Here is a 15,247-nt window from a genome sequence, read left to right as displayed (position 1 = left end):
ATCAAAACAACGAGGTACCATCTCACACCTGTCAGAATGGCCATCATCAACAAATCAACAAACGACAAGTGCTGGAGAGGATGTGGAGAAAAAGGAACACTTGTGCACTGCTGGTGGGAATGCAGACTGGTGCAGCCACTATGGAAGGCAGTATGGAGGTTCCTCAAAAAATTGGAAATGGAACTCCCATTTGACCCTGTGATCCCACTTCTAGGAATATATCCCAAGAAACCAGAAACACCAATCAGAAAGGATATATGCACCCCGATGTTCATAGCAGCACAATTCACCATAGCTAAGATCTGGAAACAGCCTAAGTGCCCATCAGTAGATGAATGGATTAGAAAGCTGTGGTACATCTACACGATGGAATACTATGCTGCTGTAAAAAAGAAGGAATTCTTACCATTTGCAACAGCATGGATGGAACTGGAGAGCATTATGCTAAGTGAAATAAGCCAGTCAATGAAGGAAAAATACCACATGATCTCACTCATTCATGGATAATAAAGACCATTACAAACTTTTGAACAATAATAGATACAGAGGCAGAGCTGCCTCAAACTGATTGTCAAACTGCAGTGGGAAGGCCAGGGAGGGTTGGGGGGGAGGAGGAAGGGGATTAAGAGATCAACCGAAGGACTGGTATGCATCCATATAACCATAACTAATGGACATAAGACACTGGGGGGTAAGGGAGGGCAGGGGTCTGTCAAGGGCGGGGGGGAAAAAAGGACACTTATGTAATACACTTTGTAATACTTTTAGCGAAAAAAATAAAAAAAAAAAACAATAAAAATATATATATATTTTAAAAGAAAAAAAAAAGAAATTTGGAGGATGTTTCTTGAATTATGCTAACAGTTGGGAAGAAGATTGGTAGCGAAACTCGGTGGTGTGAACCCCCTAGGTTTATCAGATGTTTTATTTCTCGTCTAAAGAGAATCTTTACTTCCAGCAGATCCCGAGATATTACAACAGATCAAACCATTGCTTTGAGCAGAGCTCTCACCTTTTTCTCAAACTCTTTGTAGTCACGGTTTTTGTCAGTCACCACAAAGGGTACTTAACTGGGTCTCTCTCCATCCCATTCCAAACACTCACTCCACACACATATCTATGTCATCACCAGTCATTTCACTATTTGAGAGTTCTACCAATTTAGTCAGGAGTCTGGTGACCTTTTACAGGGAGACTCATTAAAGTAGTGAGAGAGAAGAATACCAGTTAGTGTACAGGGTATGGTGCTTTAAATAAAAAAGACACTGAAATAATTACTCAAATAAAATGGAGGTTTTATTTATCACTCATGTTGACAGAGATCCACAGTGGGGAGGCAACTCTGCCCAACAAAGTTATCCAGGGTTCTGAGTTCATTCTATGTTGCTCCCTCACTTATTATGGTTTTTGTCTCATCTGCACAGTTATCAGTAGAATGTTAAATGTCCAGTGCTATGAAACTAAAAGAAAGCCCAAAGCCAGTAACGTAAGGAGGTGACCAGGAAGTTGTACACATCACTTTTGCTCACATCCTATGATTCAAACTTAGTCGTATGCCCCACCTAGCTGCAATGGATCCTGGAATATGTTTTCATCTGACCTGTTATATATCCTGCTAAAATCAGAGAAATTATATTATTAAAAATAAGAGAGGAATGCCTGGCCGCCATGGCTCAGTGGTTAAGCATTGACCTATGAACCAGGTGGTCATGGTTCCATTTCTGGTCAGGGCATACTAGTATGCCCAGGTTCAGGCTCAGTCCTCAGTGTGGGGCATGCAGGAGGCAGCAGATCAATGATTCTCTCTCATCATTGATATGTCTCTCTCTCTCTCTCTCTCTCTCTCTCTCCCTTCCTCACTAAAATCAATAAAAATATATTTAAGAAACAAATAAATATAAAATAAAAAGAGAGGAAGAAAATATAAAATAAAAAGAGAGGAAGAGAGACATGGGAGGAAGTGAAAAAGGATAATATTTATGAGATTGTATAAGTAGAAATAGCTAGTGGCCAGTATCTCACAACAGTTTTTAAAAATTATATCTGATCTCTTCATGTAATATTACTTGTTTCAAAAAAACAAATTATTATAACCAGATAATGCCAAAAAAATAGGAAAACATTTGCCTTGTTTTCAAATGACTACCCTACTGTGAGATTGTGATATATTTCTGCCCTGAATTGATCTAAACATTATTAACAAATTATGATATGTTTACAGGCTACACACAGTACCAGAAAAGAGATCTGGTCCAGAAATATATAATATGTTATATATATATACACATATACATATATACATACAAGTATGCATGTATTTATGTGTTTATATATGCACAAATATGTCTATATAACCATACATATAATATAAATAGAAACACACACACACACAGTGTCCCCAAAAATGTATATACACTTTAACAGCTGATAGCTCAATTGATGTTTTTTTCTTTCAGCTAGACTAAGCTTTAATAAAAGAAAATCCATCCTAAAATGCTACTAGAAGTTTGAAAACACAGTTTAAGTATAAATACTGACTTTATAATTATTCAAAGTATATATCTAGTACACATTTTTGGGGGACAAACCTTAACAACTGATAACTCAATTTTCACTTTTTTTCAGGTTTAACTGATTAGAAATAATGGGTGAAGCCAGACTAAACTTCGAACAAAGAAAATTGATCCACTAAACTTTTTAAGGGGATACATAAAAGATAGTTTATGGTACAAAATTGTCAACAGTTGATGAACTGAAAGCGTAAAAATATGGAACAAAATGATTCTTGATGTTTGCAATTTCATTGCTTTGAGTTATTAGTAGTGCCTGGACCAGAATGGCAGTCATCAGTTTGAAAACAGGCATTGACAAAAAAATTATTCATTTCTGTAGATTGTTTTAAATTTTGAAATTGAACTGCATGTTATTAAACACTGACTTTATAATGATTCAAGGTGTGTATACATTATGGGGGACACCCTATATATATAAAATCATAAGTGAAACTGTATGACTAATTACGGTAATAAACTTTTCTATGGAGATGGTATAGAGTGAAAAGTGAAGAATGTCTAGTACAGATTTAAAAGAGTTTAGCTCTCAGAAGAGTGAATCTAGAAGAAGGTGAGAAAAAAACAAATGGAAAACAAATTTTGGTTCATGGAAATAGAAAAAAGAAGTCATAAGAAGTTCTGGATGCCATGATGAAGCCAAATAAAATGACTGCAAGGGATCTGCCATATTGACCAGTTATGTAATTATTAGCTAACTTGGTAAAGTTTGAGTCAGTGGGATGTGGAACTGTTATTTAAAATTTTAAAGAGTGAATATAAGATGCTTACATTGGACCAAGCCTGTGTAAGGAGAGCTGGGGATTGAATAAAATCAAAGGGATAAAGCTCAATTAAATATACCAAGATGTGGAGGCCGTATATTTGATTTGTAGTGCATAGAACCATGACTGATTTATCTTGCTAGGTTTTACTACATTCTGGCATCAAGTTATTCTGATGAATTTTAATTTCATATTTGAGAAAAGATTTGGAGAAGTTTTCTGGTGAACTTGGACCTTTTGTCACACCTAATTGAGTTAGAAATGATTTTGCAATATACAGATGATATAATATAAATTGAATACTTGAAACTTGTATAATGTTATTAACCAATGTTACCCCTGTAAACTTAAAAAATAGCCCATTCATTCTGCCTTTCTGAATCCTGGCTATCCTGTGAAGACTGAGTTAACACAGTTAATTGAGGGTAAACTTCATGGGTCTTGCTTAAAAGTCAAGGAAAGATATAATATAATAAAACAAGAAACATAAAGTGTTATGGGAGATTGTTTTTAATTATTATTGCTTTAGAATGACAGCATGTTTACTCCCTATGGGAAAATAATCAGTACAAGAGAGATTGAAATAAAGTGAAAGAGGAAAAGGGAGAGAGAACAAGGAAAGAATCAATGTCCTGAAGGGAATTCTTGGAGTGTTGAGCTGAAAATTCTAGTAAAGTGGAAAGACTTAACAGTTTTAAAAAAGGGAAGAAAATGTTCTCTCTATATAATTATATGGATTTTCCACTCAAGAATATCCCACCATTCACCTCAGCTCCTTCCTTCCCAGGTGAGAAAGCTGATACTCAGATAGATGGAGCAACCAGTCAACATCTGAGAGAGACCCTTTTAGGCATTTTTTAGTGATTTGTATGTTTTTAATCATTTGGTCATTTTTTGTCAAGTTCTATTCAGGTCTTCCCTGCCCTACTTAAATATTTGTGTCTTGAGTCAGTTATGAGTTTCTAATTGAACTAATTCATAAAATGCTAGGGGACTGAGGGAAAATGCTCCTTTTAACATATTCTTGGTCACTTTTTTTTCTTTATTAATGATGTTCTCTCATAACCTACTAAATTTGTAAATCAGATAAGAACTATCCCTAAACCTCTAACTCTCTTCCTATTATCAAACAATAGTGTTTGGACACTGCCAAGGCTATGAAGCTCTGTGTGTTGCCTATATACAGCAGCACCTAAGCTAAATACGTGTATTATCATTCTAATTATAATAGTGGAAACAAATAAAATAATGTTCTCTGCATGGTCAAATCAAATTTTACTTTTAAGTACCATGAAAGGTTATTTTTTCCTTTTTCCAAAAAGGAAATTCAAGCCCATTTTATGAAGCTCCATTCCAGTGACTCAGTTTTTTTACAGGCTTGCTCATCAGTTCTCTGTTGTTCCCCATTCCCCAACATCTGATACACCATTTACTCTGCCCTGAGGGACATCTTGGGAAATAGCAGGCAGCAGCATATGGGAGCTATTGGGTTCAACCCAGACTCTGCTTGTCCAGAACACTGCTCATAAAAGCTTGAGTGTCATGAAGACAGCAGAGGTCTCTTAAATTTTTCTCAATGAATAAGGAGAAAACCACCGATATTCTTCTCAATTGAGAAGAGTATTGACCACAAAATATACCCCAGTAGCCAGGATTGATACACCATTTAAAGACACTAATGTGTCACCAGGATAAAATGTATAACTGCTTTCCATCAGCATCTAACATCTTTATAATGCTTGACTTTCATCTCTCAGCCAAGGATTGGGTTTGGCTTCATGTGCAATCAGTTGGACTGTTATTCTTGGGTAATCTAGGCATGACTTCTACAACATGCAATTTGTACCTGAAGGAGGCTCATATAAGAACGTCAATAAATGATCCAGAAAAATACACAATCTCTTCTACCATTTCTCAGCACTCCTGGCAACACGTCAGTACAGCACCTGCTATCCTTTACGCCAGAGAAGAGCCCCAGATGGACTAGGGAGCTTAACTCTATGCTGGCAGCTCATCCAACCGAGGAACTCACACTATTATCAGGGGAAGGCAAGTAGCATGTGGAATTTTCTATACAAACACGTTCACTATATTTTCTTTGCCTGCCCTTGGAGTTTTAATGGTGTTCTCCCTGGGCTCTGTTTTGGAAGTGTTTTTAGGAGACTCTATGTTTTATTTAACCGTAGGCTGCAGGATAATCAGGAGCTACATTTGATCTACCTGAGAGTTATAAAAATCACCTCAAAATTCTTTACGTAGAGCTGAAGGCAGATATTAAATGTGATTCTAGATTGTCTTTTTAGGAGAGGGGAGAACAGTAATATGTCTCTGTGTGTAAATGATTGTATATATGATTGTTAATTTTATGTGCCAACTTTGGTTGGCTACAATGTCCAGTTTGGTCAAAAACTAGCCCAGATATTGCTATAAAGATATTTTTGGATGTGATTAACATTTACAACCAGTAGATATGATTAACATTTACAATCAGTTGACTTTAAATAAAGGGGATTGACTTCTATAATATGTTGGTGCCTTATCCAATCCATTGAAGGACTTAAGAGCAAAGAACAAGGTTTCCTGAAGATGGAATTCTACCTCATAATTTCAACATAAAAACCCTGTCTCAGTTTTCAGAGTTCTGGCCTGTCCTACAGATCTCAGATCTCAGGCTTGCCAGCCCCCACAAGAGCCACCTGCTTAAAATATTTCTCTCTCAACCTGTCTATACTGTCTATATAAAACTATTGTTAGTTTTACAAAGTATTTGTACAATATATATGTTATATATATATCATACACTTTGTAAAACAATTTGGTAGTTTCCTCAATGACAATGTGCAGCTACCATATGAACCAGCCATTCCATTCTTGATATTTACTCAAGAGAAAGGAGAGAATGTGGATCCAAAGACTTGTGCATGAATATTTATAGTAGCTTAATCTGTACAATCCAAAAATTAGAAACAACCTAAATGTCCTTCAACAGGTAAATGAATAAGCGAATTGTGGTAAAGATTATATAATGGAATACACTCAGCAACCAAAAATGAAAGGAACTATTGATACATGGAACTAATGGATTAATCTCAAAATAATTATCCTACATGAAAGATTCCATACTAAAGGGGTATACACTGTGCAATACACTTTTTATACAAGTCTAATCTCTCTATATATGTGAGTTTGCATTTCCTAGACTTGTATATAAATGGTACCACACAGCATATACTTTTCAAATTACAATAGCTGGTTCATAAATGTGCCTCTCCTTGTCTTTACTTAATTCTGAATCGCTTTGGGGAAGTGAAAAAGAAACCCATATTTCTATTCCTTATTTTATTTTACTGGATATGTAAATATTGGCTGCATTATTCATTTCCTATAAAAGGTAGTATATTCCAAATTTTTATGAATAAATAATTCACCTACTGCCTTTTTAAATAGAATACAAACTCTATTCCATTTAATTACTATTCCAACGAAGGCTAAAATTCAAGAAAATCACACACACTGTGCTACTAGGAAATGAGAGGCTCTTATGGGCAAATTGGGGATGGGAGTTGGTCTCCCTGGAACATTTCTATTCATTCCTCAATTCATTCAAATATTGAATTCAAAACTTTTGTTTTTTTCCTCCCCCCTCATAGGAACAACCAGATGACAATGTTGGCTGTCTTCACTGGTGCCCATAGAGACGCTCCAAGATTCCCCGACACTACGCAATCCTCAACTCATGCAGGCTGCTGATGCAAATGCCAAGTATTGTTTGTGAGACAGGGGTAGGATTGTGGATGCCACAGACCCAACTGTGGCTTTAGAATGACTGTTGTTTTAAGAATTGGCCTTCACTGTGACCTGCCTGCTATTTAAAGAGTTGGTATGTCAGTCACCATCAAGCGAACTTGGCATTAACATAAAGATCAAACAGTGGAGTCAGGGGGAGCATTACTGGAAACTAGGAAGCACTGTGGTGAAGTGTTCCCCACTCCAGGGAAAAGGAGCTTTCAAAGTAGACTGTGCAATTTGCAAATCTTGGTCGAGAATGTGCCCTTTGAGATTCTTTGTGAGCTGTACTTTACGACCTGCTGAAAACAGAACCCTGAATAATACTTGTGGTGATCTCAAGAACTTTTTCCCCTAATTGCATAAATCCAGTTCTTAACGCCATCAAATCCACTCATCTCCCAAGATGCCCTAGGTTTGTCATATCTGAACATAGTCATGCCAGGTTGGTTCTTCTCCTATTTTTTGGTATTTGGGACACTTAACAACAAAGTTAACAGTAACAAGATCAAGTTGGCAGCACTGTACTGATAAAAATTAATTTGTATTTCTACAGTGTCATCTCTTTAAGGAAACAGAAATTCAAATACTGAGGCCTTCATTCATACTGAACATGAATATCTTAAAAGGGAAAGATATTGTGCAAGCCATCTTTCTGGGAAACATCCTAAATACATTTAATGACTTACAGCTTATAATCAACTATGTGCCAGCTGAGATATAAACACGCTTAATAGAGGAAGATTCAACATAGCAAAGACAGATGGTCAGGTAAATACATGATTGCTATTGTACGTTCACAGTACCATTATCTTGTAGAAATCCATATATAGAGGTTCTCAACTCTTCTCTGTCTCTAACACACCTGAAGAATAAGATACAATTTCATCAATAACAGTTGATCCTGAGGACAAAATGAGAAGAGACAGAAGTAAAGAGACCAATGTCCACAAACACAGCAAGATATACAGGAACAACTAAGTCTCACTCATGTGGCTGGAACACAGAAGATAGGACATGAAGAAGGGGTGTTAACTGTGTGGAGAAGACCCAGTCGGACACAAATTCTGAAGCACCTTGTATGCCACAGTAAAGTCTGTGCTTAACAAAAGTAAAGGAGAAACACAGAAGGATTTTACATGAAAGTAAGATGATATTATTTAGAAATTTCTACTGGGGAGAGGTATAGAGAATATTTTTAAGAAGGGAAGCTGCAGCTGGGACATGAACAAAGCTAACTATAATTGCAAACGCATGACACCCATATAAATTTAATGCCACCCTTGCTTCCTGCAGGCAATGGCCCTGAGAGCAATTGTGTTCCTAGTCACGACCAAACTCTTTGCAGTTAAGCTGGAGAAAGATTTGGACTTTTCCACCAGTTGTGTGTTTTTATAGAGAAAACCCTGAAAATTCCCTTTCTGTAGTTTCCAGCATGTCTAAAAATAATATTAGAGAGTCATTTATCCACTCCATGTGTGACAGGGTTGGAGAATTTAGTTACTCCCATTTTTCTGAGAGGTGAAGGTAATAAGGAAACATTATCAGTTATTCTAGAACTTTCAGAAGGACACTTTGCCTCCCAAGGTGTACAGAATGTGAACTCTATCAATAGAGATTCATAGTGTCTGGCTGTTCCTTGCCTGGAAAAATGGGACAATAATTTATACTTTGTGAGACCATTATAAAAAGTATAAAAAAATTCATTCAAAGGACACAGAATAATGCCACTTTTATAGTGGGTCTAATAAATTATAAATCATTACTTGTACAAACTAGTCTTTAAATTGTCTAAATTATTCTTCTAAGTGGCCATGAACCACAGGAACACCTGGGATAGAGATATATGGAAGTCTGAAGAGGAAAAGGATGTGAGCAAGGAGGATTCAATTATGTTACTCACAATATTTCATAACATTTGACAGAACTTCCTGACACTCTGGAACATATGGTTTTTGAAAACATTCAGTAGCAAAAGATAGGACAGGAGGAGCTGGGGCAGATAAGAGTTTGTGTAGAGAGCTGTGATGTCTGTCAGGGTGGTAACTATCAGAAGAGATTAGTGGGCATCTCAGGAAGATAGCCAGGGCTGACAGCACCAACAGAGAGAAGATAAATGTCAATAAGCTTAGAAATGAAAGGTAAAATCCAATGTTATCTTATCATTAGAGTTGCTGAAAGACAGCCACAGTGTTCCTATAAAGAAGCTTCCGGAACTGAAGTAGCCAAAGGAAGTATGTGAGGAAGTCTGGGAAACCCCGTATAGTAACAGAAGTTGAAGAAATCCATCTTAGGAATCCCCTTGGACAGATGAACTAAATGTAAGTCAGAACACGGGCTCTCAAGTTGCAGCCCAACACTAGTCATTCCCAAACCTCCAAGTTTGGCATGAGAAGCTTGAAGCTCAGCCGTGCTTATACTCAGATTTTCTCCCTTTTCATATCTCAAATTTCTCTACACAAAGTCAATCTTTTCACCATCGTGGGGTCAATATCTTTATATAGAAAATACACATCTACTACTTCCTTGGAAACTCTGAATTTAAATTCAGAAAGAGCATTCACTCATTCATCCATTCAACCAGTGGGGTAGGCTCTGTGATGGTTTCTAGGGGTAACAATGAAAAAGACAGTCATGGTGTCTATCCTTTTGAGTCACTGCATTCTAGCAAAAGAGACTAATATTAAACAACTAATTACATAAATACTTAATGATCATTATTTAATGTAGGGATACTATGAGCCTATATTATCAAGCTCACTATTACTTTTTATTTTATAATCAATGAAAAGCCATTGCATGATTGATTAAAGATAGGGCCTGCCACAATATTATAGAGGAAGGGAGAGGGAGAGAGAGACAGAAACATTGATGAGAGAGAAACATTGATAAGAGAAAAACATCGATCGACTGCCTCCTGCACACCCCCAACTGGGGATTGAGCCTGCAACCCGGCCATATGTCCTGACCAGGAATCAAACTGGTGACCTCTTGGTGCATGGGATGATGCTCAACCAACTCAGCCACATGGCTGGGCAATATTTGCTTTTCTAAAAAGATCATCTGGAAATACACATAGTGATATGAGCATCTAGGAAAATTTTAAAGTGCTGGTACAGAAAGATCTCCAATATACATTGTTAAATGAAAGAGTACAGAACAGTGTGGATACTATTATATAGGAAAAAAATAAAATGATGTAAAAGCTAAAAAAAAAGAATAAGCTGTTCAAAACTGTTTTCATATTTACGGATTGAAACTCACTTTAATTGGTGGCTGCCAATGTCCTTTATTAGAATACTACTGTTCACCTGGGAGTCATAGGTGTTTCTGCTGCTTCCCTGGAACCATGACTCTCCACTATTGTCACCTCCCTTTCCTAGCCCCATCTCCTGTGCTCCAACCATGTGTCTAGGGTTGGAGTGAAATGGAGAATGGCTTTCTTAGCAATCCTGTGACTCACTCACTTTGGCATATGCTTTGATCCCATAAACCCTCCTTTTTCTTTATGAACAAAACCTGACCAGAAGACAAGAGCAGGATAGATGGCTCATCATGCCTCCATTCTTTCTGATCTGTGTACCACAAACCCGTGAAAACACACACACACACACACACACACACACACACACACACACCATACTGTTGGTTTATAGTTAAAAAATATATATCTTTCATGCATATCTCACTTCCTTTCAACTATAAAAAATTTCTATTTACTCTTTTAGAAATCTATGGAACTATCCCCTCAATTTAAGAGTTGCATTTACTAATTCTATTCTAGGTAACATATTGAATTTATAGTTTCTCAATGATAAGAACTTAATATACCAATGAATAAGAGGTTTTACAATGGAGAACAGAGCATCCTGCCTTATTTGAATTTAGAGCCTGCCACTATTCTTATATAAGCAACACATTAAAAGGTGCTTTCCCAAAGAAATATTTATAGAATTAAATATATTAGATAAGAGGTAAATATATAATTATTTTCCCCATATCACTTGCAGCGATCTGAAATGATACACATATATATGATCTATCTACCAATCCCCAGCTAGCATTTATTTATCATTTACCTATAGATTTATTTCATTTAGTGTTATTCTATAAATTATAAATGTTACATATCAATATTCCTTTATTTCAAAATATTTTTATATCTTTCTGTGATTAGCTCTTTGGTCCATGGTTTATTTTTAAGTGTCAAGTGTAAATCTCAGGTATTTGGCCATTTCCATACATTTTTTTGTTTATAATCTAGTTCACTTTCACTCTGGTCACAGGACATACTTCAATCATCTTTACTTTATCCAGACTTTTTATGGCCTAGGACATGATATACTTTGTTGATTCTACCATAAACAGTCAAAAACAATGTGTGTATATATATAAATGTATATATTTTATATACATTAGGTCAAATTGATTGATTGCGATATTTGTGTCTTTTAGACACTGATTTTATATTTGTAGTATTTTACAAAATTAGTGTTGTAATCTTCATGTATAATTGTGGATTTATTTCTTTTATAAAAGTACTAACAGTATTTACCTAGTATACTTTGAAATTCTTTTATTAGGTACATAGCTATGAACTGACCCTTTTATCATCATATTATGTCCTTATTTATGCCTCTTTATCGCTGATAATTATTTTACTTTTAACATCTTTATAATTTTGTATTTATAGTGGCTTTCCTATAGGCAGCTTCTAGTTAGTTCTTGCATTTTTATCCAAATTAATAATCTCTTGTTTTTCTCATTAATGTGCTTAGAACAGATGTGGGTAAGCTCTTCTCCAAAAGGCCAGATCATAAATATTTTCATGTCTTCAGGCTTTTAGGTCTCTGTCATAACTAATCAACTCTGTCAGGATAGTGTACAAGCAGCCATAATCAATACCCAAATAAATGGGCATGGCTGATAGAGGCCTTGGATGCAGTGTGTGACCCTGGTTTAGATCATCAAGATTTAATGTGATTATTATGGGGTTGGATTCAAATCTTCCCAGCTGTTTTCTATTCATTTCATCTGTTCTAAGTTTCTTTGATTTCTTTTTGCTTTTTTTGGAATGAGTATTCTTTTATTGTTTCATTTTATATTTAAAATTAGCTTATTCATCAGAACTTTTATAATTAATATGCCTCCCAGTAGAGGTTTGGGGATTTACAATAAGTGTACTTAATTAATTGTGCCAAATAATATTATACCACGTTAGTTGTATTCTAAGGACCTCGAGCAATATACGTCCAAAGCATCTGTCTTATCCATTTAACTAATTTTGTATTACATTTTATTTTCCATATGCTACATATAGACAAATGTTGTTATTTTCTAGAAAGCCATATTTAAGAGCAATTAATTAGAGGGAAATTATTTTATCAACTTTTTATTTGTGCCATTTCCAACAAATTTTATTTCTTTGTGCAGATTTGTTACTGTCAGGTATCATTTTTTTTTGTAAGAATAACTTGTTTTAACATTTATTATAGTATGGACCTGCTGGTAATGATTTCCATCAACTTCCTTTTTAAATCTTGAAAATTATTTATTGAAATTTCACATTTGAAAAATAGTTTGCTTTTTATAAAAGTTTGGTTCAGCAGATGTGTTCATCTCCAGAATATTAAGAATCAATTTTCTTCTGACATGCATAGCTTCTAATGAAAAGTTTGCCCATTATTTTTATTAATTTTACATTTCAATTGCAGTTTACATTCAATATTATTTTGCATTGGTTTCAGGTGTACAGTATAGTGGTTAGGCAATCATATACTTTACAAAATATTTCCCCCCAATATTTCTAGTACCCGCCTGGCACCATACATAGTTATTACAATGTTATTGTTATGTTTTAGAACATAGGTGGGTAAACTTTTGTCACTACCTATTTGTACTTCATAATCCCTTCACCTTCTCTACCAAGTCCCCCAACTGTCCTCTCTGGCAACTCTCTGCATCTATAAGTCTGTTTCAATTTTGTTTATTTTGTTCTTTAGATTCCACAAACAAGTAAAATCATTCAACATATTTGTCTTTCTCTGACTTATTTCACTTAGCATAATACCCTCTAGTTCTATCCATTTTGTTACAGATGGTACAATTTTTTTTTCAGATGGTGCAATTTAATACCCTCTATTTCTATCCATTTTGTTACAGATGGTACAATTTCATTTTTTTCTTTTTTTAATTTATCTTTATTGTTGAAAGTATTACAGATGTCCCCCTTTTGTTCCCCATTGACTTCCTCCACCCACCCCATTCCCCCATTCCTTCACCACACTGTTGTCTGTGTCGATGGGCTGTGCATATATGCATATAAATTCTTTGATTAATCCCTCCCCACCCACCCACTACCACCTTTCCTATGAGATCCAAAGAAAGACAAGTATCACATGATCTCACTCACATGTGGAATCTAATGAACAAAATAGATCCAGAGACATAGAAGTATGGAACAGACAGATTTCATTCCTTTTTATGGTCAAGTAATGGAAAGTCTGCCCATTCTTATCTTAGTTCATATCTCTGTACAAGTGTCTACCTTTTTCTTCTGTTTTCTAGGTTTTTCCCTTTGTCTTTTGTTTTTAGCAGTTATCACATAATTTATCCAGATAGTATTTTGTTTGAATCATGGCATTTCTCCTGTTTGATGTTCCTTGAGCTTCTTAGGTCTGTGTTCGTGGTCTTTCATTACTTTTGGAAAATTCCACTTCTCTTTTCCATTATATTTCCTTTGATTATTCTCTCTCACTTCTTCTTCTGGATATTAATTACATGTAGGTTAAACAGTTTGATATTTTCAGGTACATTTAGATTCAATATTATATTTTGTTGCCATCTTAGTTCTATTTATAGTTCAGTTTGGGTAATTTCTATTCACCAGTCTTTAAATTCCCTGACTCTATCTTCAGTAGTCTCAAGTATACTGATTGCCTATTTTTATAAAGACACACACACACACACACACACACACACACACACACACAGATAGCTGGGCCTGGTTGTATCTCATCTGTTGTACAAACTTTAGTGTGTAGACTGTGAGTCAGTCAAGACTGTAGTTAGTCTCAGTTTGAGAATTATAGTTCTGTTGTTACTATGGCTGTTCTCAATGCATCAACATTTTTGGATTCTTCTATTATTATTCTAATATTATTTTGTGTTTAGAATGAGACATGGTTTTTCTCAATGTTGGCTTTAACTTCAGTTTTAGTTCTTATCTTTGAGACTGTCTTACACAAGGTCTCCATTCACATTTTTCATGCTTCCCCATGCATAGACTGCTGTTTTTGCTACTTGATACATGCTAGCTGAGATAGTGGGGCAGGGGGCCACTATCTTGATTAGGCACTCTCTTTTTGCCTGTATTAGTCAGGTGCAGTCAGTAGATGGAGACCTCAGAGTAATATGAAATAGGAATTTTTAATATAAAGAATGATTAACTATGAATAGGGAATTAAATATTACTAGGAGATGAAAGAGAACTCAAAAGAATATCCTCATGTTGAGGGGGACTATAAAAGAGTGAAATAAATATTGAAGCATAGGCTCTTCCCAAGGCTGAAATTGATTCATCATTGGAGTGGGTGTGATTGCAGCTCACTGGATAGTGGAGAAATATCCCGGATTATTCCCAGGCAAGAGATTTCCCACAATTGGTACCAGAGTGCTTGTAGGATGAGGTGGGTGGGCTAAAAAGTATGAACTGGGAATGGAATGTAGGAAATTCCTACTAGAATGCCAGAAAGCCACATTTAAAGGGCAGGAAACCACTTTCTAGGGTACTGAAGAAATGTGTTATGAATCTGCCCTTGGGGGTGGTTTAGAACTTGCTGGAGAGCTAGATAGGGCACAAGTTGGATTCAACAGAAAGTCCCTGGGAAGCAGTGAGCTGAGGAGGAGAGGGATATATTAATTTATCTGGGAAGCTGCCTGGGAAACTTGCAGAACCAGAAAACTGACCATGAGAGACACTACTATGCATGGAGGGGCCAGCTGGGCCACCCATGGAATTCCATGGGAATCTGTCCACATGGGTGGCTGCTCCATGTGCCAGGAAATTGGATGAGGAACTTGTACAACTTCCTCAGTCATTGCTCTTGGGGAGAACCATTGGACTTG

Source organism: Myotis yumanensis, unplaced genomic scaffold, assembly GCF_028538775.1.
Source record: "Myotis yumanensis isolate MYYU_CA2020_CCGP unplaced genomic scaffold, mMyoYum1.0.hap1 SCAF_15, whole genome shotgun sequence".
Classification (NCBI taxonomy): Eukaryota; Metazoa; Chordata; class Mammalia; order Chiroptera; family Vespertilionidae; genus Myotis; species Myotis yumanensis.
Note: the sequence above shows the minus strand (reverse complement) of the source record.